At 40.0% G+C, this 27,950-nt stretch overlaps 1 long non-coding RNA gene across 1 annotated transcript; it reads right to left on the reverse strand.

The window, feature by feature from the left end:
* Positions 1-962: 962 nt before the first annotated feature.
* Positions 963-27,825, reverse strand: LOC123368109. Its single transcript, XR_006578691.1, has 3 exons — positions 27,653-27,825; positions 26,927-27,061; positions 963-2,298 (listed from the first exon to the last, which is right to left on the reverse strand). It is a non-coding gene; the product is annotated as an uncharacterized LOC123368109 (long non-coding RNA).
* Between the last annotated feature and the right edge of the window lie 125 nt (positions 27,826-27,950).

Consider the following 27,950-nt stretch of genomic DNA (forward strand, 5'->3'; position numbering starts at 1 on the left):
ATGAGGCCCTGATTATGATTGGGGCCTCTAGGCAACACTATAATACAAATAATAAATATTAATGAGAAGATGATATCTGTGTTATAGGCAATGAGGTTTGCACTTACAAAGACAGGGAAATGTAATAACACTTCCTATCATTTACAATCTACAACTTCTTTCCACATTGAAACATCTGTATCAATCTTTAACACACTTTGTTCTGTGCATGTGAATGTTCTGTTTCCTATAGTAACTTGTCACTGTACTTCAGTGGGTCACAATTGAGAATACCAAATTTAGGACAAATTGCTGAGCAATAGAGTAGGCACATCCCAAAATGTTGGTGTTTATTCTTCTATAAGATATACCTCACCAGCAACAAAAGTAAACTTCTGTCTCACCACACTGGCTAATAAGAAGTCAGAAATGCAGCCTCCGTAGGTATTCCAGACCCAGATTCAACATCCAGACACTAGACTTAATGATGAGCAGGTTCCCACAGGTTCTCAAGAACCGGTTGCTAAAATTAGACCTCCGTGGAGAACCGGTTGTTAAAGGGCCAGGGGGTGGGCAAAGAACACTGGTCTGTGGGCTGGACCATCCTGTTGCTCCCAGGATTCCCAGCTGGGGAGGCTGAGGCTCCCCCGGCCCTTCCCCCGCTTCCCCCCAGCTGCAGCGTGGCCAGCCGCGGGCACCAGATGGGCAGCTCAGCTGAGCTCTGGAGTCATCCTGCTGCTGCTTTTTGAATGGCCCAGCAAGGTGTGTGTCGGGGGGCTGCTGCAAGCTCCAGGGCTGGCCAGAGGAGAGGGAAGGGGGAAAGTGGGGCAATTGGCCCAGGCCCTGCAGGGGCTCCCGGCCCCTCCCCTGCTCCTTCCCCCCTTAAATCAGAACTTTTTATAGGGAACCGGTTGTTAAGATTTTGGCAGCTCATCACTGCTAATATCTAACCATTTATTTATAAGAGAAGAGAAAGAGGTGAGTTACAATTGGTTAACGAATCAAATAGATACAATAATTGCAAAGTTCTTGTATCAGGTTTGAAGCAGTGATGGCATAAACTGCTGGCTTGTTAAGTCTCTGGTTGCTTCCAAAAGATTGGAAGATCCTCAGTCCTTTGGTTAGAATGCTCCCATTAGTATAAGTCCATAGTCCAGAGATCAGAGCAGGAAAGAGGCAAAATTGAGTTGTTTCAATGTGCCTTTTACAGCTTCTGCTAGGGAAACCCATGGTCTCAGTTTGTGGAAAATTACAGGCACAAGATGGAGTTTGGAGTCACACGAGCAAGTCACATACCCTTGCATGTTTTGATGAGTCATAGCAGAGACAATTACCCATACTCTAGTTAGAACATTCACATGGAAGTCCATCAGGTGTGGATCGGCTTCTTACATGGTCCACTATGTTCATTAATGGGTCATCAACTTGAATACTCTATTCACAATGTGTTGATCAGACTGGATGCAAATTACCCTGTGGGTGTTACCACAAGAGCAAACACATTTGAAATACAGGTACATAGTCAATATTCATAACTTCAGATACAAAAATGATATACATACAAATTGGATAATCATATTCAGCAAATCATAACTTTTTCGTTGGCACCTTACATGACATACTTTGTACAATATTTATTGCAATTATATAACAGTGGTAGTAACAATGATCTATATGGTCAGATTTTAATCATATAACATCACATAGCTGTTTATATTGTCTCTGGTTACATTTTCTGCTGGCTTTCCAAAGAAGAGGATGGATGCTGGCAAAGGTGTCCTCTGCTCTAGGAAGCCTGAGATCTAAGGACTAATTACAAGGGGCATGCATGGGGATATCCTTTGGAGCCCACTTCACTGCACAGGAGCAGCATGTACTCCCAACTGCAGCATATGAACCAGCCATCAGAAAAAGCTGACATCCCCCCCTTGCTAAAGACAGTGCCCCCTTTGGATCATTATGTGGGACCAACTTGATTGCTGGAGCATTCTCCCAGTATTTCTTGGAACTCTAGGGAGAGATCCTGATCCACTGTTCACACAAGGGGATAGAATCTGGCTATTCTCTCTTTTCACCTTGTCCACCAGGACAGCAGAAGGAAAGGTCTAGCCCTCAGTAGTTAGCTTCCACATCCACCTTGCCTTCTGTTCAAAAGCAGAACCACAAAGTCGACATTGCTTCAGGCTTTTCAGTGCCAGAATTTTCTATTGAAAGTAAAGTTTTCATTGTTTTTAGCCTCTGCTTGAACAGTAAAACAGGTTATATTTGGAAAAGAAAAACTGTTGCTTGGTGTATTTTTCCCTTCTCATCCTGAAGACACTGTTAGTAAATCAAATGGGAAAAGAGTTATCAAAAGGAAATAGACTTTTGATTGAAAAAAGAATGTTGCAAACCCACATTTCATATGTAAATTACATTTTAATGGCATCTACTGTAGCACCATATCTAGACTTAGCAATTTTCTTATAAAGTATAAAACATACTAGTTTCAGGGCTGAAAACAGATACCAATATTTTATTTGAGTCTGAATATATCATATAACGTTTCAGTGTGTAACTGGAAAAAATTATGTAGGCATGCATTCACACATTTTCAAATACATCTGTTAACACATTTTTGCCATAGCACAGGAGAGAAAGGAATAGATGTTTACTTATTCCATACACATTTTGCACTTAAGCTCAAATGTTCAAATGGAGCTATTTAAATTTCACCTGAAACATGTATGCATATATCCGATTGTGCATGAAAACCTCATACTTGCATATGTAAACAGGGATTTACATGCATAAATAGATGCATGCACAGAGTTTGTGGAAGCAATTTATGAGACTCGTGAAAATTTGGGCCTTAATGATTTCAAGGTAGCTTGAGGCTGGAAGGAAGGCAGAACCCATATACATTCATTTTGTGTGTGTTTGTGGAGGTGGGAAGAGGGTTGGGTGTAAGAACTAAACACTTGACTCAGCCTTTGTGAGACTCCACGAGGATGAGGTTATAGTTGCTCACATGTATTCTGGCAACACAGGGATTTCACCTCTGGCTCATCTCTATTATGTGTGGAAGGGAGAAATCTAAAATGCTGTAGCTGTGAACTGGAGTTAGAGAATAATATTGATGGTCATTACTGAATTGACCTATGTGACTTCTGGAGTTTATTCACTGCCTAACTATTAATTCCTTTTCCTGTTTAGGTTTCATTATGCTAACCTACAGGAAAGGTATGGAAAGAGCAGACAGTAAAATATAAAATGTAGCTCCCAGTCCTTGTGTCACTACCGTAAACAGAAAAGCAGCTATATTTTTGGTTTTATGAGAGATTTGTTCATAAACAATCTATTTTCACCATATATGCATATAACAACTCTTATTAAGAAATTTTGAGCACATGTGAAAGAAACTAGGGTCCCAACCTAAGAAACAAACACTTCTGTACTTTGCTGTTAGTAGACCTATGAGGATAGCAGTCTATGAGCTCATAAAAGAAGAACTTTAAAAACAGAGGGTCAACAGACTCTCAGTCTTTCCTGTTTCCTGCCTAAAAGCTCTCCTATAGGGGCTAACCATTGCCCCTAACTGATTTCCTGGCTTGCTGTAACCTAATTCCTTTGCTCACTCTAGCTGTCATATAAGCTGATGGAGCGGGTTCTCCCACTGGAGTTCTCCCTTGCTTGGTTCTGCACTCCTATGCCAAACTAAACTTTCGTATAGCCTTTCTCAATTTTCCTTACTACTCTCAGTGTTTAGTGAACCCATGAATGCTTGGCGGAGCAACCACTAATTTGACCCCAATTACATTAATATGTAGGCTTGAAAAATTAATGACTAGTGTGCTGTTTACCTGTTCTTCACCTATTTTTCTCTTTCAGAAGCCTGCCAGGGGTCTGTCATGGACTAAGCTGCTTAGAAGCTGATTTACTGATCAGCAGCTTCTGGTTGGTTCTTCACCATATGCAGGTGATAGAGCCACAAAGTAAGAAAATTAAAATGTTAAAAGTCAAGAATCTTCTTAAAAAAAACAGTCCAGCTCAGTAGTGACCAACAGTTTCCGCCAGCTAATGGCTGTTCAATATCCTTTGTGAAAATAGATGGATGGACATAATCCAATTCCTAGGTAATACCCTCTACCTACAAACACACACATAACATATTAGTTGGTATGCTCAGCAAGGAGGCCAAGCATTCTATGTGCCTGTAGAATGAACTACCCTTTTATTTGCAGATGTGGTTTCCTCCACAGCAGGGTTTGGACAAACTGTCAGCGCCGTATAAGAAGCTTGCACTGCCACTGTTCATATCATATTTGTGCAGTGTTTTGATCAGGGCCAGCTCCAGGCACCAGCATTCCAAGCAGGTGCTTGGGGCAGCAATCCGCAAGGGGCAGCAGTCCGTGTGTTTTTGCTGCCCCAAGCAGCGCGCCGAATTGCCTCTGTGGAGGGCGGGGGCAGTCCGTGTGCTGTTAGGGTGGCATGTGCGTTTCCGCGGCGGCGGCAATTCGGCGGCAGCTTCTGTGTTCAGCTGTCTGCAGCAGCACATCTTCTATCTTCCAGTTGAAGACAGAAGCTGCCGCCGAATTGCCGCCGCCGCGGAAACGCACATGCCACCCTAACAGCACACGGACTGCCCCCGCTGTCTCTGGCAGCAATTTGGCGCACTGCTTGGGGCGGCAAAAACAGTAGAGTCGGCCCTGGTTTTGATACAGAATTTCAAATTTGAGGGCTGGCAGTCAAGTACTTTTCACAATTGACTAAATTTACTTTTATTTAAAAAAAATCCTTGTAGACTTCCCCTTCCCTGTGGATTTTTTCTGCCAGAGACTTGACCTGGGCCCATAATATATTACATTTCTTAATTTATACAATTAATTTTTTTCATAAATTATAGTGAGGAAACTGTTGTATTTGTCAGTTTAAAAAAAATGTTTTTCTTTCACTTTTTAGAAACAGCTTTAGTCCAACATAATTATACCTAGTACTTTCATATGTACATTTTTAAATAAAGCTCCTATACATATGGAGATACTCTGGAATTCAATGGTGTCTCAAATTTTATGTTCAGATAGTATCACACAAACAAATGTCACACAGGTACCAAAACATGAAAAATCATTTTAGGGGTAATCACAGTCACTTGGTACATCTCCAGCTGTAACAAAAATTAGGAAGCAATCCAGCCAATTAATTTGAATAAAAAACTTTCATAGAGATGATTCATTTCCACAAATGCAACATTAGAATACAAACAAAAACAGACCCATGACTATCTCCACATTGCACATGCATATGTACAGATGTGAACGAAATGACAATGTACAGAGACTAAATCTCTTATCAAGATGGCCGTTGTATTCCCATATGTGTACTCCCATACTGACTACTCTGTTAGTGTGCTCAGTATTCTATGGATTGGCAAGATCATCCCAACAAAAACTCGAACAAAATAGCCCAGGTTATAGCCGTGAAGAGGCTATTCCTACCTGCAGGAGTAGTGGAACTAGGTATTCTGGGGGTGAGGCAGCACACCCTGGCTTGAAGTAATAATAGCAACCAAATGCATGGCTTCCATCATATAAAGCATTTACAGTTTCGTTCAATAGCTTTCAGCACCTCCACCATAAAAGCTATTCCAGAGCTCCTATCTATCTGTTTTGCCAAGGCTGAGAAGAGAGATCATAGGAAACGCAAAATCATTACTGGACCCCCAGACCTGGAAAAGGGTGTGGGTTGAGTGAATGGTCAGAGACTGGCCAGTGTGTTAACTGGGGCTGAAAGGTTGGCAGGGAAACACACAGAGTGACAAAAAAGCATGTTGCGAGCAGGACAGTATGTTTCTCCCAGAGATGGAGTTTAGTTGGGCCCAGGGGAATTTACACCTTAATCTTTTCTTGCCAGCTTGCGTAAATAAGAGCCACGTATATATAGCTTTTATTATTTTTACCCTTGGCTCCATGGGCTTTGTAGCTTTAGGGGAATAAATAAACAACGCTTTCTTTGAAATGCTGTTTTTGAGTCTCTTTAACCAACTCGCTGGTCACAGGTTCCCAGAGTGAAACAGTGCCTGGGGCCTGTGACAAGTGCCTGGGGCCTGTCTCATTAGCGTGTTTGGGAAACAGAAGGGCTGCAGGCCAGAAATCCCTTCTAAGGTGGTTGGACTATATGATTCCACCCAGAGTGAGGTGCAGGAAGCCAGGCCTGTCAACTCAGGGGTCCACTTGAGAGAGGGACTAAAAGGGGGGAGTTTGATGCACAATTCATCGTGACAACCTCATTGCCAAAATTGTTTACTATGGTCCAGTTTTAGGGCCAATCATTTATGGCCCTGCAAGCCCACTGATGCAAAGGGACTACAGAGGTGTCATCACAGGCATGTCATGTTGGTTGACGTCAACACTGGTGCTGACACAGAAAAAGGAAAATCCATCCTAGATTGAATTTTCAGAGCTGGCAGTTAGGGGAAAAAACTTGTAAACTGAGCAGTATTGGTCCACAAATCAATGCAAGATAATACTACCTCACAATGCCATTTTACAGTTATTTTTCAGAGTAGAACCATGTGTTAAAGTATTAGAGACTTATAGAGCCTGAAGCTGAAAGGTGTTGAGCACCTTCACCTCTATTGAAATCACTGAGAATGAAGTACCTCAGAGAAAGCACTTAATACCTTACAGAATGTGGTCTTATAGTTTTATACAGGAAACAGATTGCTGTTAGTCTGAGCAGCTACTAACAGACTTTGTATTACTTACCATACACTCCCTGGATATCCAAAAAAATGAAATGATCGTATTGAGCCAACTGAATTACAGCTTGAGTGCAAGGATTCAGAGTGCAGGGATTTGCAGGTGCCATTACAGGATGGAGTTCACAAGCTGAGATGGGTCTGGTTTTGGTGACCATTTGGATTAGGAGTTTTGAAGGCAATAGTCTATCAGAACATAAAGTTTTATAGTAGTAACAGCAGAGCACAGAGATGTGAAGAGGGAGAACACATGTCCTGCTTTGAGCAGGGGGTTGGACTTTAGATGACCTCCTGAGGTCCCTTCCAACCCTGATATTCTATTATCTCTGTACTGTAGCAACAACTTGAGAGTGTGCCCTGTTAACTCAGTAACAGCTGTTGTATTCTGGGCTTATCAACTCCTGGGCCTTCAGTTACAGGGTTTATTTCCTATAAAACCTCAGCCTGTGGCCTCAGTGTTTATTTAGCTCAGAACATGGTTATTAAGTTGTAAGCAGAGAGAACTCTTCAGTTACCTTTTAAATACAAAACACCAATACAATACATAGGATCAGACGCTGATCTGACTTTAGCCATACTGAATAGTTCACAGGTAGTCCTAATTAAGTAGTACACCTTGAGGAGTGAGGTACTACTCAGTGTGTGCAAGGGTAGCACAATCAGGCTGTAAAGAACAAGTAAGTGAAAGAAATGATGAATTGCAGACTGAACAACTGTGATAGAATAGTTTATTACCTGCACTCTAAGTTAGGTTGACTTTGCTGTAACTGAGCATGTTTTTGTGAAAAGGTGTAGTTTGGTTTTGACTCTGACCCCTCCCCCAAAAATATCTTCTTTTAAAAATGATCGCCCACTCCTCTGGATTGCAGTGGGGAATTCATAAAGGAAAACACCACCTATGGAGAATTGAAAAACTAAAAATTACCCTCTTTGTTTTTTGTTATTGTTGTTTTTAAATGCATTTAGTATCTTTTTCTGAGTGAATTAACTGAAAGCCTATGTGACTTCTCTTTTGCTTTGGGGTGAATTTGGCGTCCATTAGAGTGCTTACTACCTAAACCCAAATGTATCCAGTTACTTACTTTAACAAATGGCTATACTACCTAATTTGTTTTCCTGACTGTACACACTTAAACACTAGCTCTCTGAGTAGAATGCTGGCCTTGTGCCATTTACTCATGTAAAGGCACCAAGACTTTGGGAAATAAATAATCCTAATGATTTTATCAGGCATCCTATGTTACAGCATGTTGAAACCTACCAAAGGAAACGAGATTAATGAGGTTTTTTTTAGCTGACTGTTTTGAAAATAATGGCAGCGTGAGCCAAGTAAAACGAAGGTCCCATCTGAGAAGACTACATTGATGTAGCCTGTATAGCTGACAACATAGAGCCACTGTTCTGCATAACAAGGCCTTCAGCAAATTACAGCTACCTTATTCCCTCAGAAAATACTGCCCTTTTACGCAACTGGAGAGCCAGGGTTCAACCCTCTGCCTGGCTGCTTTATGCCACTCAGGCAGTGCAAAGTGGCCAGAAAGCTGCTCTAGAAGGTAGCCAGGCCACAAATGGTCACATTACTCCTTGTCCTGCAATAACAGCAGTCAAACAAACAGTAGGTAATAGCCCAGGAGCTAACTTTAAGACTACATCAGACTTTCTTTGGCAATTAAATAATTATGCAAAATACAAGCACATTTTGATACAAAATTCAGTTTGCATTTTCATATAAAACCAATCTAGTCAGCTTAAATACCATAAGAGCTAAGTTACAGTAGTGTAATTCCACTGACTCCAGTTTAAGCGTGACTAGAATCTGACACAGAGAATACAAAACAAAAAAAGAGACAGAGAGGCAGACCCAGGACATTAAAAAAAAAAAAAAGAGGATAGCATCACCTTAAGTGTCCTAAATATAGTGAAGGGCCCATTGAAACCTCATGAAAAACTTTAAAAACAATCTTTTCAGAGACAACTGGGCTTATCCGCATTTTCTGCATCTCTTCCCCATTCTACTTTAAAAAAATCTGCATAAGAACAGGATCTGAGAAATTCATCTGTGTGCATTGCTTCTCTTTTAACTGATGTCATAATCCTCTGATGACATCATTATTTTTTCTGCAATTATTAGTAAATCACAAAGTCTATGGCCTGATTCTTATCTTACTTCTACCAGCTTTGCACAATTGACTTCAGGAATAACTCCACTGTTTTACACTGGTGTACGACAAAACAGTATTGGTAATGTACATTAAGGCAAGCGTGCATTGATGCAGGATGGGGAAACTTAGTGTGCCAATATCTGTGCCTGTATCTATTCATCCAGGAGTATTTTCATCCTGACACTTCATTCACTTTAAAAAACACAAATAAAAACCTTTATGTAGTTTTAATTCCAGAAAAAAATTCACTAAGTACCACCCTAAAGCTATTTTGAAAAGTATTTTCTATTCTTTTGCCAGCGAAAGCCTCGGATTCCCAGAGAGACCATGCCAAGAGTTAGAGAGCTAAATTCTGTTTCAGTTACATCAGTGTAAATACAAAATAACTCCGATGAAGTACATTGAATAACACCAGACTTATGCTGGTATAGCTGAGAAAAGAATTTGCTCCATAATCTCTAAGGAGAGCGAAGAAAAAGGTGATACATAAAGCATAGAGATTCATCCAAAAAAAACTGTTGCAAACTGGGAAATAGCCGTATTATTTTTATGAATATGTTGAGGGTTGTAACAGTGAGGCCCATTGATGCCAATGGGCAAAGGATTCACTGTAATTTACAAGCAACTCCGTATTAGACCTGACAAACTCACTGCACCACTTTCATGGTATTTACGCATGAAGGGGAGCATGTGAGGTCTCTGCTGAAAGCTTGTAGCTTATTGATACTCAAAATCATTGTGTGTGTATGGGTAAGATTTAAGGAATAATATAACTATATTGAAAACGATGTCTTATGATCTTGGAGTAAAAGTTAGGCACCAGGAAGTCATATATCTCTGTGATGGCCCATTCAGCTGGGAGGGAGTTGTTACCCCTCTCTAGTGAGCCGGTGATGTAATGTAAGGTTCAGTTGTCTGCCCTTGCTCCATCCCAGAACTGTCAATGGAAAACCACCAAAGACAACTGCAAATGATTTGAAGGTAAAAAGGAACATCATAACGGACTGGGGATCACCCTACCTGTCAATGAAAACAAAAGACTGATTCAGTATATCCCAGGGTCGAGAAAGATACTCTGCAGCCTTTCACTGAGGTGAGGTGACAGTTTGTCGAGTGGGGGAGTTTCATGACAGATTGGATTCTGGTTTCTGAGAAGCCAGCCAGTTCTGCAACAAACTGAATTTTGGGATGGAGGGTAGGGAACCTACTTTATTAGATAGGAAAGGTAACTATTCATAAGTGTGGGTTCTAGTTCATATTTTATTATTTTGTTTTGTATTATAACCATTGGTTTCCATCACTCTCAAGTGGAATCTCCATTCTTAAATAAACCTTCTTTTGCTTTATTATAAGTGCTTACTGGTGCTGTGCATCATACAGCAGTTGGGACTTAAGGCAAAGCTAGTAAGCTGGGGTACTCTGCTCCTTTGGGAGCAGAGATTCTGGGATTTCTGTGAGTAGCCAGTGCCAGGGGCTGGGTAGCACAGAGGAATGCTCTGAGGGGACTTGCGTACACCTCATGTTAACCTACAAGGCAAAGATAGGGTACTATAGGCCAAAGTAGAGTCCCTGAATGGCTGAAAGGCTGGTGGTGTTGGGAAGCTAACCGTCAGCTATCACAGGCAGGACTCCCTACTCACAGTCCTGGGTACCCCAAGAACCATCACTCTTTGTGTTTGGTTACAATAGGTCACTTGCTATGGGGTTAGATCAAAATGGGTCATTAAAGAAGCCAAGCAGGAAAGGTAAAACAACGACACAGAAAAGAGGAAACAATGAGAACACTGTTTGAAGTACTGCCTGTCTAGAATGGATTACGTCCCCTAAGGCTAAAGCCTGGGATCAAGGGGCATCCTAAACCTCAAAAACCTCTCAGAAAGGGAGGTGGGTGAGCTCCAAGAGGCTGTCCAGGGTGTGTCAGTGAATAGGGGATGTCTGCTTCTCCCTGCCAAAGGTGGTGTTAGCAGGGCTGAGGGGAACTTACAAAGGTGTAAATATTACCTACGTGTGGAGGCCTTTTATTGTTGTTACTCTCTGCTCCTTATGAAAAAATAATGCTTTGTTTTGAAAACACTGTTTCCGGAGCATGGTTAACGTATACAGCCACAGGGTCCCAAAGGGAAACTATTACTGGTGCCAAAGCAAGTTGAGTCTGTATTGTTAATGTGGTTGGGAACCAGGGGGGGCTACAGCCCAGAGATCCTGTCTCAAACTTGTAGGACCATGTTGTTTCACCCAGCAAGGTGCAGGAAGCCAAGTTTGTGATCTACACTCCAGGGGGACTGAAGGGGTCTAAGGCATAGTTCATCCCGTAGCCATGACAGGTGGGACTTCTCTGAAAATGGTCATATTCTGGATTAGACTCATCTCGTCTGGAAATTGTTCCAGAAATGAATCCCCTTGATTGAGGATTGAGGTGATTTACTTACACCTCTATATGTTTTGTTGTGAGCTTCATAAACTTCATTTCATCAGAGGCATGCTCCTACCTTGTTGTGTCATAGATAGAGATGTAGCCAATGATATAGCAGGGTTTGACTTGTTGATGCCTTTGAAGCCCAGGTCCAAGACCATGAACTGGCAACGGAAGAGGATTGGGAGCTTGTGGAGAGATCAGAGCACAGGGAATGATTTATGTATGGGAGGAGAAGATAGTAGGTTGCTGCACTGTGCATGTCAGAGGCTCTGTATTGCTTCCACTCTCAGACCAAATACTGTTCAGTGAATTACAGCAATCCAGACTGGAACCTGATGCTTGGTGGATTAGTAGAATGCCTCATGTTGATGTTAATAGAATCTGGGGAGGGGTCAGGTACTCAGGGCCAGATTTTTAAAGGTATTTAGATGCTTAACTCCCATTGATTTAAATATGAATTAGGTGCCTAAATACATTTAAAAATTTGGCTCTGAAGAAACCCTAAGCACTGAGTTGAGAATATACCTTTTAAAGTCATGAACAAGAACAAATGGAAATACCAATCATATGTTTTTTGCAAGAAACTAACAGAATAAATGACCTCACCCTGGGAATCTTTAAAACAAAACAAAAAAACCCAGTTCTGATTTCATTTCCGTCAATTTGACTATTTTCATACATATATACATATTTTCCCCACACTAATACAGATAAAATTCATTCTTTTAATGCATAATCCTTTCGCTAACACTAAGTATTTAATGATGCAACTTAATGAAACTGCACAGAAAAAAATAATTGGGTATACAGCATGGATGTTATAAAGCCAGTTACAGTATGCATGTGACTTCAATGATTTGCCTGAGTATTTAAACCGGAGCGGCCCTTTTTAGGATTAGTTAACATCCTAGGGAAAGGGGAAATCTTATCAATAAAGATCCTCTCATAAATTGACTCTTTTCCCTACTTTCCCTGTGACATTCCCCAGTGCTCATCTCAGACTAATTTCTTTCTGTAGACCCATCACAGAATATTTGTTGGGCTCCTATAATTAGAGGACCACTGACTGGTAAAATTCAGTCATTTATTCAGAGAGAGAACAATTTGTGTTATACCTACCATTTCTCCCTTAGGGAAACATTGATTAGAAAAGGCTGCTTTGTTAGCCAACCTTAACTATACAATATAAACAAGGTAATCAATATATGTTGTCCTTTTAGTGTATGCAATTAGTACACACTTAACATAATAAAGTGGTAGAACAGTCTGTATAAATAGCTGATGGATTGGTGGATAAGTACGAGATGATATCTTTATTAAACATATATGCAGTAGTTATATGTGCACCTTTTCCCGCTCCCAATGATTCAATTACCTAACAGTATAGAGCACTACTCTAGTTCAGTATTCTAATGTAGGTACAATAGATAAGTAGCAGTGTTGACAGTTGAGTATCTATCAATTGAGTGACTCTATATCTGTGGCCAAGATAATGTATTACTTATGGAAGCATCACCACTGAATTACTCTCGATTCCCATAAATACATGCACTATACTATATTGCCTATAGCAATATCACCTGAAGCTGTGATCTCATCACATCTCAGTCTAAGCAGTGGCAGGTCTAGGGAATACTTAGAAGAAAGATTTCCAAATAAAACCACGATACTGCAGGAAGAGATACGGTTGACTCAGGCCTGGTCTACACTCAGGGTGGCGGGGGGAAGGACAGAAGGGGAATCGATCTAAGTTACGCAACTTCAGCTACGTGAATAGCTGAAGTCGACATACTTAGATCTACTTACCATGGTGTCTTCACTACGGTAGGTCGACTGCTGACGCTCCCCCGTCAACTCCGCTTACACTTCTCACTTCAGTGGAGTACTGGAGTCAACTGGAGAGCACTTGGCATTTGATTTATCGCATCTTCACTAGACACAATAAATCAACCCCTGCTGGATCGATCCCTCCAGAGGTAAGTATAGACATGCCCTCAGTGACCAGCACTCTTTCCTTTGAGGCACTACTGAACTGATGTATTGTGCTAGCAGGAAGCCTCATTGCTGGAGGACACATGAAGCCTCATTTCTAAGGACACAGGAAGCCATGCACCTGGTCAAATTATACTTAAGGAGCCCATGGCACTTTGCTCAAGAGCAGGATTAGCAACCCTGGTCATGGCTAAATTACAGTCTAAATGTCTCCAGCAATTTCAGTTAGGGAAGTCAGTCTCCTCCCTTTTTAAAAATCAATAGTATTAATGGTGCAGAATGCTTGCTGTGATCCACACCAGAGGTAGCTGCGCTGGAATAGCTAGTAAAGTTAGATTTGTGTAAACAGCCTGTAAATCACATTAAGATGGGTCTCGCTGAAAGATGGAATATATTAGATATGATTAATTAAAAATATACAAAACATTCCAGAATTAGCCACAAATGGGTATGTTTTACTATTGGAAGGCCTAATGTCCTGACCTGACCATATTTCAGTGATCTATGCAGCCATATCAAGGAGAGACCTATGCAAGCATTCATGGTGAGAAGGCAATTTATTCCCCACAACTCCTGTCTCCATCAGCTCTATACTAATGAGAGAAGAAATTCAACAAAGAGAAATGCTGTTCAAGGTGAAATAAAAATCACCTCTTACTGTTAAGTGCAGTATTTTTGGCTGGGTACAAGTAACCTTAATGAATTAGATAAGGGCACATTTAAAATGTACCTGAGTAAAAGCATCTATTCAATTCAAAAGAATGCAATCGTGAGCTTGTGTCTGTGGCCAAAAAGCTAATGTGTAAAGCACATTGTGAATCAGAACAGTTCTGTGCTATACACGGAATGTAAAAAATGCAGCTTACAACTGTGTTAAATTCTTGAGGTATCCAAAAAGATCATTCTAAGCAGAAGCAGTGTTACAGCATCAATAAGAGCCTGTACTGAGCTGATACATCAGCTGAATGACTCAGCAGTCATGTCATTCCATATTAGATGTGCTATCTACTGCAGAAGAGAAAAATCTTTTCAGGTAAATCAGACTGCACTTGTCTCAAATAACCTTCCTTTACTTTTCTGGTATGTCTACTAGAAACTTGACCTCAGCCAGTCACCAAAGGAACAAAACATCTAGGAGGATTGTTCTGACAACTCACTGTAGTAATGACTGCCATGTAAAATCCTAATGTGGTGTTGTATCAAGCAGGCAAGGTACTAACAAGCTTCAACAGGACTTTATTTTTACAGTGGAAACCTCTTTACCAGCCTGCTGCTGCACCCTCTGTAACTCTCACTCTGCCTCCTCAACTCCTCCCCTCTCCTTCCTGTTTCCTCTCCTTTCAGACTCCCAACAGCCAGTGCTCCCAGTTCTAATAATTACAAGCACATCTAACCACCACATGTGGGTAGTGGGAGGCTTGTAACCTGGTCATAAAAATTTGCTCTACAATGAAATTTTCCAGAGAAGCCTTCTGACTAGAAGTTAAATCATTTCCACATTATAAATAATAATAAGATGAGTTGAGTATATTTAAGCTATACGAATTTGAATGTTAAGTGGCTAGTTCAGGGGATTGGTAATAGGATGTAGAGCTTGTCTCCATTATGTTAATAGTTCAAATGTACACAAATCTGGTACAAAAGAAATGTTGATACTGTATGAGAACAGTTTGTTGGCCTCTGTAGAATGAGTTCAGAGGTTACTGTTCAGTTCTCAGTGGGCACATGTTGCTGTGAGGATGCATTATCACCTCAATGATAAAAGAAAGGGGAAATATTATAGGAATACTTCCCAGCTAGAAGGGAGAGAGATGCAGCATTTGACTTTCAAATTGCCATTTAGGGCTGGAACTACTTGTCTCTGACAAATTTAAAGGGCTAGCTACAAGAAACACATGCTGGGAAAGATTCCTATAAAAGTGTGATTCTACAGTAGGAGTTTCAGTACTGACCAGCACACAGTCTTAAAGAAAGATAACTTTGGGCAAGGAATTGAATTCTCCCCGCTCTGAGGACAAGAGATTTGGTTGCAAGATAACCCCAGGTTTTCAAGCTATAAACTGGTGTTCGAAATAGCGGTGTCCTTTGGCTGATACAGTATTATGTTTCTCTAATAAAAAGCAAGGCACAATTATGATATCAGCTCCTGCCATGCATCTAGTGTACCACCACTAATGCAAGCAGTCCCTACCAGTACAACATTTCGTGACTACTCATTAAATCTTTAAAACCACTTTGTGTTGAGTGTGTTCTCACCCTGCTGGTGATCACTTTCTACAGATATTATCACAAACCTCTTTATTGGCAGGAGTATTTGAAGAAAGAGGATTTAAAGTGAATTTGAGCAAGTGTTCAGAAAACATGGATTCTGAATATGTAAACTTGAGTACTTACATTTGAAATCTGATTTTTAAGGGTTACAATCATCCAGTTAGGGAATACAGCTATACCATGTGGCTTATGTATCCAAGCAACACAACTCATAATTCAAGCCTTGACTCAGGCAGGCAAGTCTAATTTGAATTTAATAGGTTTGAGTTCCCTGAGGGTGTTGTCTGGAAAAGAAGTGCAAAATTAAGAGCTTAGTCGTGTAGATTTGATTGTAGCTCTGAACACTAAAATTACATTGAAACTTACCAGATTGCACTTATCTGAGGATAATATATTTGTACATCTTCTGGGAAAAATTCTACTGCCTGTGCATAGAGGCGGTCAGACTGGACTAGATGATCATAGTGGTTTGTTCTGGCCTTAGCGTCTATGAATCTATTTTGAAACCAAAACGCTTTGTGAATCTTTCACAGAAATATAATTACTCTATGTTCTTCAGCGGCTCTAATATGGAAATGGACAAGCCTATTCTTTGCCAACAGCTCAGCAATCCTAAACCTTCATTTGGCTGCATAACAGTTAGAATTTGTTCTTATATATTAATTTCCAAGCATCTCACATAGCTGCAGAGGAGTTTTTGTCAGCAAGCTATTTAACTTTAACTCTGAAGAGCACTTTTGAATACAATATGTGCTCATAACACTAATCATAAAAAGGTGTATTATAAAATACAGCTGACATGAGGGCTCATTGTTTGGCATGCAAAGTGCTTTAATTCAGTAGATGAAACTAATCAGAAATATTTGACTACTATCTTTTATATGCTTGCCTACATAATCAAAAAACAAACAATTAGAGGATATTCTGTCTCAGATAAAACCAGTCTTATTTTCACTTCCTTTCTTTCTAAACATTCACATTTGTGACTAACTACTGCTTCATTACTCTCAAAGGTATACTTTTGACGTCTCTTACCTAAAAACATAGTCATGAAGCTTCTGAAAGGTCAGCCAAGGGGAGACAAACTAGGAAAGACAGAATCCACCACATACAAATTCCTAATCTGTTGCAGGAAGTATGAGGTGAGGGAGGGTATGAAATTAACAAAACACAGCTAATGTGTTTTTCATGTCATATTGCAAACTACAAAAGATACAACATGTTTGCAGACAAAAGGCAATGCTCATGGAAGAAATGATTCGGTTACAATGAAAATAAAACAATTCTGGGAAAGTAATAAAACCGTTTGCCAAACAAAGGAGTAATAAATAACCCCACATTAAGAGAAGAATACTATTCAAAGAATGTCAATGGGAAAATTAAAATTGTGATGCCCATTATTAAAATTGTTCTCATGTAAAAAAAGTGTCTGCCATAATCTCATATTCATAACATTGTCTATTTATTTAGTACTGAAGCACATCTACATAAATAAATTATTTGTAGGGTACTAACATTCTGTCTGAAGAAATTATTTTTTTTTTATCCATGTGCCTTCTTTGCCTGTTTTAGTCAAATAAACCTTAATGTTCCAATTTAAAATGGGTGTGTGGTCTCATTCCATGGAAAATGTGGCAGGTTTCCTAGCTAGGTCATGACTGATAAAATGTGAATTATATCCAAATCCAATAGAATTGCAGGTCAGATTGTTTTCATTTAGTGTGTACACTTCCCTATAATCAAAAGGGTTCTTTAAAAATAAATAGGACCAGCTGTATTTTTCATCAATACAGATGTGCTGTTGATTGACAATTACTACTTGATTGGGTTTTTTTAGACCCACATCTAATATGGCTAATAGCATAAATCTATTTTATGTATAGGTGAGATGTACACTGACAAAACTGTGACAGTACCACTACAAAGTGATGCTGAGTACTCACAACAAAAATTGCAAGCCACATAAAATTTATTTTTAAAATCCCTGTTAAATTACAGGTATGTTTATAGCATTGTAAGACTACAAATTCTGACTTGTATTTTCCAAGAGTAATAGCAATAACCAGGGAGCGTATTGTATCAGACTACTTCATAAGATTTAAATGTTAACTTTTTTTGTCTTTTTATTAGCAGCATGTTAACACCTTTTTACTGGTATAATACAGAAAATGCCATCATTAATGATTCCATAAGGATCTGGATAAAGGTTACTGGTGCATAGCCAGTTTGAATTATTTCTTTTTGGCTCTATTATTGTACTATGGATTATTCAAATCTAAAGGGCATTTTTTCTGGAATAATTCTATCCCAGAATAACTGTAATATATGTTCGCTATATATTTTATAACTGGACTGGGAGGAAGGGTGGCACAGAGAAGTGGGATTATTCCAGTGTAAAAAAACGCCAAAACAATACAAATACTTATATACATTAGGAAATATTACACACATAAACTGTGTTAAAAGAACATTATTATGGTTACAAAGTCAAACACTCATGTTAAAAAATGCCAGAATAAAAGTTGCCTGCACACATTCAGCATGAAAATTTTCAACCCAAACAGTTAGTTTGGCAAAGCTAAAAGCAACTGAAAACAGGGTCTTATAATGGAAAGTGTTAAGTTACCTGAATAATTGGGACAGGGGAAGGAGAGAGGAGTCAGGGCAAGAGCCCTGCTGACCTAGAAGGTGAAAGAGAGGTGAAGGGGAGAGGAAGGACAGATTTCCCCGCCCCCTTTTTTCTTTTAACAATTATTTTTTAAACTTGACCTTTCTTCAGTTTCACATCCCCTTTTCTCTCTTAATGGATTTTTTGGGTCATCTTTATGTAAATATTGAAGTTTTTCTGTGGGGAAAAAAATGGGCAGCTTGGTCAGCATCTTGTTTTTTGGCAATAAATCTTGATCATTCTGAGCCCAGAAGCCAATCAAAACAGAAGGTTTATAGGAGAGAGATTTTCATATTTACATTATAATTATTCAGAAATAACCATAACATGATTATGAAATTCTCTGCACTCTGAGTGGCTGATAGCATCTCAGAGAATGTGGGTTTGTAAATTGTCTTTACAGTTATTGCAAAAAAAATATGATTAATCTGCAGATCGGACAGTGCAGACATAATGCAGGGAAATGCATACCTGCAAAAATCTGCACAGTTAGGTGTCAGTAATGACAGAATGTCACTGCACTGTGTGTCTCAGACTGCTCCACTTCACTGTAAAATGGGATATACAGCAGGAAGTGCAGTTTATTTTCACGGACATTCATTTCCTAAATTAAAGGGGCATTTGATGTGTTGCCATGTATTTTCCAAACTTCGAAGCTCAAAATGGAGAGTCCATCCCTTTCACAAACTGTATGAGCCATAGGAAATGGAAAAGGTCACCCAGTACAGTACATCTCTGTCTCATAGAAGCTAGTCATATTGTACTAGATTAAATATAGAAAAACAGGCTATCCTACACTGTCTTGCTGGCCTCATTTGTTTCTTTTCTTCTAAGCCAGGTTGGGGGAAGCAAGCCACAGGAGAGGACCTGCTCAGTGTCATACTGTACTTCCAGTGTCAAGCCATCCTCGACTCTGCATGCCTGGATGACCCCAAAGGAATCTGTTATTGGAACATTCTTGAAAACTGCATTCTGAGTCTCATCTAAAATCCATTAGCAAATATTACGTTATATATCTCACCTGATATTACGTGGGTTGCTTTGGGGTTTGTTTTTTTTTGATACTTTTAGTATCTGGCCTCCAAAGTGTTCTCAAACAAAAGGCAAATTCTAGGGTTTGTTTAACTCCCATTAATATCTCTGGAAATTCAGTAAGTGCATTAACAAAACTAAATAGGAAGTAATTTTTTTCACGTTACTGCTTCAATAAACCCCATTGAGACAGAGAAAAAAAATAGTGGGAATAGTCAATTTTCAATATATAGAAAAGGTGTTTGATGTTGTTAAGAGGGTGAGAGGGTGACCAGTGACATGGCAAGTTTTGAAGATGAGAAAAAATCATGTAGGTTAGTGGAGACTGTAACTTCAGGTAGCCTTAACAAAGCTGGGACAACGGGCAGCACGATGGGGAAATGAATATGGCTGAAATGCTAACAAAAATATGATGAAAAAAGCAAGCACACTGCAAGGAATAATTAAAGCTACTCATACACACTGCTGGATTCTAAATTAACTGTAACTACTCAGATAAAAGTCTTGGGCATTACCAAGGCATCAGTGAAAACCTTTGCTCAATCTGCAATTGGCTTCTAAAAAGTGAATGAAGATTGAAGTCAACTAATGAATACTGAAAATATGGCCACTTCTTCCCATTGTTCCCAATAGGAGTGAAACCAAATAGCTCTCAGGGAAGATACTAGCTCCCCCTGCTGACAGGAGGCAGAGAGGAATGCTGTGAGGAGCAGCTGAATGAAGGCAGTCTATGGCTTCAGTTCCATTGAGAATGGGAGATGATGGCTATTTTGAGAGACCTGTTTTAACTGAGGTCAATCTGTAGCCTTAGTCCCATGGCTTATAATATGAAATGGTCATTTGAAAGAGTTTCTTAGTCACTTTCACAGCAAATATTACCATGAATCATAAAAAAATAAAAAGTTACCCATTGCACCACTTTTATTCAAGATTTGGTTTTCTTCCAATTTTTGAGTATATAAATAAAGCCCTAGCTTGGATTCTTAAAGGACCCATTTTAAATGAATTAACACAAACTACTTAAGAGATTTCCTTAAAAACATAGGGCTGGAAGGTATCTCCTAGGTCATCAAGTGCAGTTCCCTGCAATCGCAGGTAACATGTTATATAATTCCTTTCATAAACTTTTCAAGCTCCATCTTAAAACCAGTTAGGTTTCTTGCCCCCATGATGCCTATTGGAAGACTGTTTCAGAGCATCACTTCTCTGATGGTTAGAAACCCTGTTCTAATTTTGTGCCTAAATTTACACATGGCCAATTTATATCCATTTATTTTGTGCCAATACTGTTGTTTAGCTAAGATAGCAATCATATCCCTGCTCACCTTTCGCGTCACTAGGCTAAACAAGCTAAGTTCTTTTAGTCCCCTTTTACAAAATAGGCTCTTCATTCCCCTAATCATCCAGGTAGCCCTCCTTTGAACCTGTTCTAACATGAATTCATCTTTCTTGAACATGGTTGACCAGAATTGTACATAGTATTCCAGCTTAGGTCTTACCAGTGGCTTGGACAATGTATTAATACTTCCCTACCTCTACTGGAAATGCCTCACCCGATACATTTGAGGATCATGTTTTGCCTTTTTCCCAGCCATATCACATTGGTGGCTCACAGTCATCCTGTGATTGAATAGTATGCCCAGGTCTTTTTCCTCCTCTGCCATTTCCAACTATGGGCACCCAGCTATAGAAAAAAAAAAAAACCTTGTCAGAGTGTAGCTGGACCTCTGAAGGGGTCAGTGGCTCAGTCCACAACTGACAGACTCCACAAGGGGGAATGAGAACTCAGGTTCACCTGGGACTAATTAACTCACTGAGTAGCTGGGAGGAAGGCAGGAAAGTATCTGGACATGATAAAAGGAAGCTGCTCCCAGTGGAGCTAGAGCAAAGTGGCTCCTGGGGAGAGGAACATGGGAAGAGAAAGCTTCCAAGGGGAGGGCTTCTCAGGGGGAACCTGCTGAGGGAGCTCACCAGGAAAGGCAACCAAGGAGCCATGATCCCAAGTGAGAGAGAGTCCGAAAGGAAAAAGCACTGAATGCCAAGTCTCAGCAAAATCTGCCCCCCATGGAAGTACTTCACCAAGTAGCAGGAGAGGCTGCAGATCAGAGGAATTATGTGCTGTTCTGAGGAGGGTTGTTTGTGGTTTGACCTCTGTGAGGACCTTGACCTCAGACTCTCTGCCCAGCTGATGACAAAAGGCCTTGGCTCCAGAACACGGGTCAAGAGGGCCTCATTGGCAAGGGACCTGGACATAAGTGGTAGTAAGGTAGTAATTGGAGATATACCAATCTCCTAGAACTGGAAGGGACCTTGCAAGGTCATTGAGTCCAGCCCCCTGCCTTCACTAGCAGGACCAATTTTTGCCCCAGATCCCTAAGTGGCCCCCTCAAGGATTGAACTCACAACCCTGGGTTTAACAGGCCAATGCTCAAACCACTGAGCTATCCCTCCCCCCAAAGTGGTATTGATCGACTAAAGTTAACGCAGCCCCATCCCACCAGAGATGCTAGGGTAGAGGCCTATTTGTATAATGTTCTACCTTTAGCTTTAGGTTAATTAAGCTAGACCCTTGAAGGGGCACGGTTCAATATACATAAGCCTCTTCAGACTTATCGAAGCCCACTAGGGGAAACTGAAGCAGAAATGTAACTGCAATGCTGCATTGGACCACCTGGGGATGCTCTAGGATGGAGGCCCCCATTACCATCCCTAACTGTATGACCTTGCACTTTGTACTATTAAATTTCATCCCTTCTATTACTCTAATCCCCAGGGTCATCCAATTGTTCCTCTATAATAATCAGATCCTACTCTGTATTGGCAATGTCTCCCGAGTTAGTGTCTTCATCAAATTTCATTAGCACTCTCCTACTTTTTGTGTCAAGGTCACAAATAAAAATATTTTAAGATTGTTCTTAAGACTTGTAAATCCACAAAATATTAATCATATTATCAAAGAGTAAATAATTCATAAATAACAAAGTGCTTAAGTGCCAAACTCAAATTCAGCCTTAACTACGAAGCTGCAACTGACACCTCCATAATACAAGAGCAAGGAGACAGTCTATGAACAAGTTTAAAAGTGATAAAATACTTTTTACAGATGGCATAATTAACCTGTGATGTATTGCTACAAGAGATCATTGAGGCCAAGAGTCTATTGGGATTCAAAAAAAGCAATAGACATCCACATAGATAATAAGAACACTCACCATTATATTAGAGGATAAAATATTATAAGGAATATAAACCCCTTCTACTTCAGAGTTTATGCCAACCAGTAAATTACAGATATTGGGAGAAAAGTTGCTGTATGAATAGCTCATTTCATTAAGAGTTATTAAGCTGGGGCGGTGGGGGGTTACGTTTTGCACCTGCCACTGGCCACTGTGAGAGACAAAACACTGGACTAGAGGGATCAAGTGGGAGCCTCATAGACTGATTTGGTTAATAAATTAATCTAATTCCACTACACTTCTCGGAAAAGATCTGTAAGATGTAAGTTTAGCCGCAATTCATATGACGATATAGAATGCCAGGAGAGATCTCAAAGAGACAAGGTGGGTGAGAATGGGGTAATATCTTTTATTGGACCAATTTCTATTGGTGAGAGACACAAGCTTTTGAGCTCACACAGAGCTCTTCATCAAGAGAGATCTCAGTCGGTTGAGATTTAAAGTAAATGCATAGCAAAACTGGCCTGAAAATCAGTAGTTTAAATCATGTCTACACCAGCAGCAGATATGTTTCTTAAGATTTAATGCAGTACATTGCTATATTTCTACTTATCACATAAACCACATGTTTTATACAGTGATATTGAGTGATGGGTGCAAAAGTATATTTTAATCATGCTGGTGCTGAATTATGTTTAGAAACACCTACATCAGAGCTACCTTCCTCAATAAGGAAAATAAATTGCTCAAAAATGTGACTATTCCAGCAAGCACACTTCTAACCCAAGTACAGGGCAGTGGGATGTAAAAATTTGCTTAAAGTTAAGCATGTATATAGAAACTTTGCTGAATCGATGCCTATGTTGTGTGGGGTGACACCAAAAACTTTACCTCAAACCTTTGAAAAGGACATAGACATCTACCCAGCTCTATACCAGCTCAACACACACAGGCTAAGTTTCAGGTTTTATGTGGGAAAGCAAATGATAACTTTTGAGCATCAGCTTGCCATCCTCTAACAATCTAGTTAAACCAAATGTTGGTGTTTTTTCAGCAGAACTTATAAAATGGAATCCAATAACTCTTGAGATCTGTGACTGATTATAAATGAAACCAACACAAAACACACAAAATTCCAAGAGTATCGAGGGGCTGTGGTAACAAGAGAGATGAATCTGAAAGTTTCAGAGAAAATTTCAATTTCAGGATGAGCTAGGAGGAATAAACATATAGTACACGCCTTGATGAAATCTCCAGTTTAAGTCTTGCCAAATCATATAAATTCTTGGAGAATGGTTTGACCCTGAGTTCTGAAAGTAGACTTGCACACAGATGTATAAACTGTGCACAGACAAGTGTTTTTTGTTAAAGAAATAGAAGTCCTTTCATAAAACTTGGCCGACAAGCCTTGTTAATCTGCCTTATATTGTACCCTGTATTTGCAAAAATGATACTACAGTGCATCCTTTCTGCAGAAAGGAGACTAAAGCTATACAAATTCCTTGGATGCTCTGTTGATTTTGTTGAGTTACATCTGAAAAAAGACAGCAGAAATTCAACTTAAAGGAACATCCCTGCAGATCACATGGTTTTCCTAGTTTCAAGACTCCAAAAAACAAAAACACAAAAAACAGCTCTGATATTTCTGGAAATATTATATTGTGGTCCAGCAGGGAATCTTCGTGATATCACTTGCACTTGAATCTGCAAGGTCCTGTAGTGTCTGCCAGTTGACAGCCTGGCACTACAGACAATTTAATGATTTAGTAAACTCTCCACATTCAGTGTTTAAACTCAAGGTGTGTATATAGTTCCTGGACACTAACTGCTACTGAGATTCAAACTAAGAGCTTTATGGTCCGAAGGTAACAACTCTACCTAATACAAAAAGGGATCCTCCCTGGGGATAAGCCAGCATGAGCTGTGCTATCAAACCTGTCTCATTGGGCAGTCTCTCTTTGCATAACTTCCTGATCCCGCCCAGAAAGCACACAAATGCACTGGCAAAGAAATAAGCACAAAAAAGAGGTTTCTTTGTTCTGAGTTGCAGTACAGTTTGACAACAAAGATACTCTTAGCTCACTGAAGCTTAATATTTATGTGGTGGTATTTTTTATTTTCTATATCAATAGTAAACAAACACACCAACCATATGAACAAAGTGGAAGATTAATGCCAATCCAGAAGCAGGCAAAGATAATGTTTGAGCAGTATCCAAAGTATTATCCAATTGCTACTCTGGAGTGAAACCATTTCCAGAGTTTGATATGGGACAAAGATTTACAGTGTTTTATACTTAGTTCATGTACCCAGTGCAAAATCCAGGTGCCAGTTACTTGAGGATGCATATATCAATTTTCAAATTCTTTGTTGCCCAAATACTTTCTCTCTCCAAAAAGAAATGAGTTTTTGTATTAATAAACACATTTCCTGAGAACAGGAAGTATTTCACCAAATGGTCAAATTGCAGAGAATATGTGAAAACCCACAAGATGTTTTTCAGTCTCGTCAACAGACAACAGATGTAGATGAAAAGATTAAAATAAACTTCAATAAAGTCCTTATTAAGCAAGATGTAGATTTTGCTTTTTAAAATGTCAAATGTTTCAAAACTAAGGGCTTGGCACTGCCCTCAGTATATGTGTAAAATTGTTACCGGAAATGAATATCCTTATTAAAAACACCACAAATTATTCCCAATCTTAATGTAAGACTATAAAAGGGGTAGATTACATGAGGGTTGTTTTCATTTTAATAGAATTGTTACAATACCATTGTAAGCAAGTGCCTTTTCAACCTATTCCCAAAGTCCATACACTGTAGAATAAATATTTTTCCCCTTCCTGGAGCCTGGTTTTAGTAACACTGAAATAAACAAAGTTCAGCTAAGGCCTTTCTTCCAGGCTTGACTGCTCCTAGGGTTCCTACTTCCAGACTGCCTAGCCCGCACCCAGTCGCTTTGGCCAGAGACTCACTCCTATGTGGTTAAAATAAATTGCAACAGGAATGGGAAGCACTCACCATGCCAGCCTAAATGGAGAAGTTATGGGGAAGTGATGCTTACCTAAGCCAGGAAGAGAAGAAAAAGCTCTCTTGCTCTGCTTTAAACAAAAGTAGAAGAGCTGCACCCCAGCCCCATTTACCCTCTCTTCTCACTTCACTTTTGCTCACATCTAGATGATGTAATGAGACAACTGCTGTTGTGATTCAGCAGAACACACTTAGCTAGTATTTCCCTTGCTGGGAAAAGGCTAACAGGGTACGGTGTTTTGGGTAGACATTGCCAGCCTGTTACAATGATAGTCCTAGAAATGAAGGCTGAAAGGGTCCTTAAGAGGTCATCTAGTCTAGCCGCCTGTGCTGAGGTAGGACCAAGTACTCCTATGCCATACATGGCAAGTGCTTGTCTAACCTGTTTTTAAAATCTCCAGTGATGGGGATATCACAGCCTCCTGTGGAAGCCTATCCCAGAACTACCCTAACAGTTAGAAAACTTTTCCTGATATCTAACCTAAATCTCCCTGGCTGCAGATTAAGCCCATTACTTCTTGTCCTTCTTCATTGAACATGGAAAACTATAACAGCCCTTAACATATTTGAAGACCATTATCATCCCCACCCCCCACCCAGTCTTCTTAACCAAGGCAAAACTGGCAGCTGCCAGTAGATGACTACATGTTTTCTGAGAGAAGAAAGGAAAGAAATTAGAAGAGAAACTGCTTCTAGAAGTTACAAGTAGAGTTGTGTGTGAAATTGGAATCTATTCCTAAATAAAGCCTCAGAAAGGTGAATTCTGCATCTCAGACCTCCTAAGATATATTAGGGGATTCTACCTACAGATCAAAGGAAGGATATGACCTCTAGGTGCACTAAATTACAGAAAAATGCTTTGCACAGACATTTAAATTCACCCCTGTACAGAGAGCTAGCACAAGGTTAGGAGACAGGATGTGGGAAAATGAGAGGCCACCATAAACGAGTGTAAAGCGGAGGTGCAAGTTGTTATGCACAATCCCGCTGGACCATTTGCTATGTGAACTAGAATATTTGCCTCAGCTATAGAGCAAATCCTTTCTGCTTTTAACCAATCCTCTGTGATTAATAACAATGAGCCAACATGATAAATTAATTCCTTAACAAAAACCACTGATAGGTCATCTTGAACTCAAAGAGAAAGGACATAGGTTTCTTTGAAAAAAATACCCAAAACTATGTTTATCACATTTCAACCATTTGGGGGAAAACCAAACCAAAATATATTGTTCCTAGCAAACAAACAAAACCTCCACTGTTCACTGTGCTCTATGACTGTCTGTAGCAAAAGGACCTCCCCATGCCTCTCAAATCACCAACCGCAGCAGAAGTCCTGAATCTTCTGAGCAGTGACAGCAGCAAGACCAGCAAGTCACAAAGTGGCAAAATCAAAACAAACACACACACACACTAAAACCACCTTTCTCAGAACCAGCATCAGCTGAGACCAACCTTCACCTCTCATGCAGATCTGGAGGCGCTTCCTGCATCCCAGTTTCTCTCTGCTGAAACTGTCATGGAATCTTGATACCACTCAAAGCAGCATGCTTGCTCTAGTGTGAGCTGATCACATGTCTGCCAGGTCCCCCTCCCCTACAATGCAGATGATGGAGGGGGTTATATTTGAAGCTATGGAGGCAGTGTCAGAAGATGAAAGCAAGTATGAGCATATGGGTAGAGCACAATTCTTCCCCTGTATCTTCTCACCCTGAAGTTCTACCCTCTGCCCATCCCTTTTATCTCAATCCCTAAATTGTCTTTCTCTGTTTCCCCTGAGTTACCTTGGTACTCACCTGTACTCCTTTCACCCATCCTCTTTTTGCCTTCCCCAAACTTTGCCCCATTTATTCTTCAATTTTCCAATCTAAGACCCCACTTTTCCCTCTTCTTTTCTCCCACTCTCTGCCCCCTTTCTATCCACCCATTTTTCTCCCACTCTGCATTGTGCCTTTATCTTCAATTTGCTGCCCTCCAATCCTTCCACAGGTCTCTCCCTAATGTCTGCTCCTGCCTCTGTTGCCTTTTTTCTCTTGATAGTTTCTGTCCCCTCTTTTTCTTCGTTTCTGTTCCCAGTTTTCAGTTTCTCCTTTACTCTCTTCTGCCTCCATGGTTTCCCTCTATCACTCATTCTCTGTCTCACCATCTGCCTCACAAAGTGATGGATGACAGATTTGAAGTAGTTACCCAGAATAGAACTCCAGGAGTTCATTACAAGGGTCTCTGAAGGAGTCATTAGCTAGGCATCCAGCCATAGGTGTTTTAAAAGCAGTGAAAGATGGTGCCAATCCAGTGTTCTCTTTCTCTGTGGACAGATGATCACATAATAGAACTGATAAGAACTCTTGACACATATATACATTCTCTCTCACTCTGCTGGCTTATTTAAACCAATAGAATTGCAGCAGTTAATTTAACTGGAGAGGAAGGGTGATAATAAGATGAGTTAATTATGATGTCACCTCAAGTCACCTTGGCAAATACC

This window comes from Mauremys mutica, chromosome 4 (assembly GCF_020497125.1).
Source record: "Mauremys mutica isolate MM-2020 ecotype Southern chromosome 4, ASM2049712v1, whole genome shotgun sequence".
Classification (NCBI taxonomy): domain Eukaryota; kingdom Metazoa; phylum Chordata; order Testudines; family Geoemydidae; genus Mauremys; species Mauremys mutica.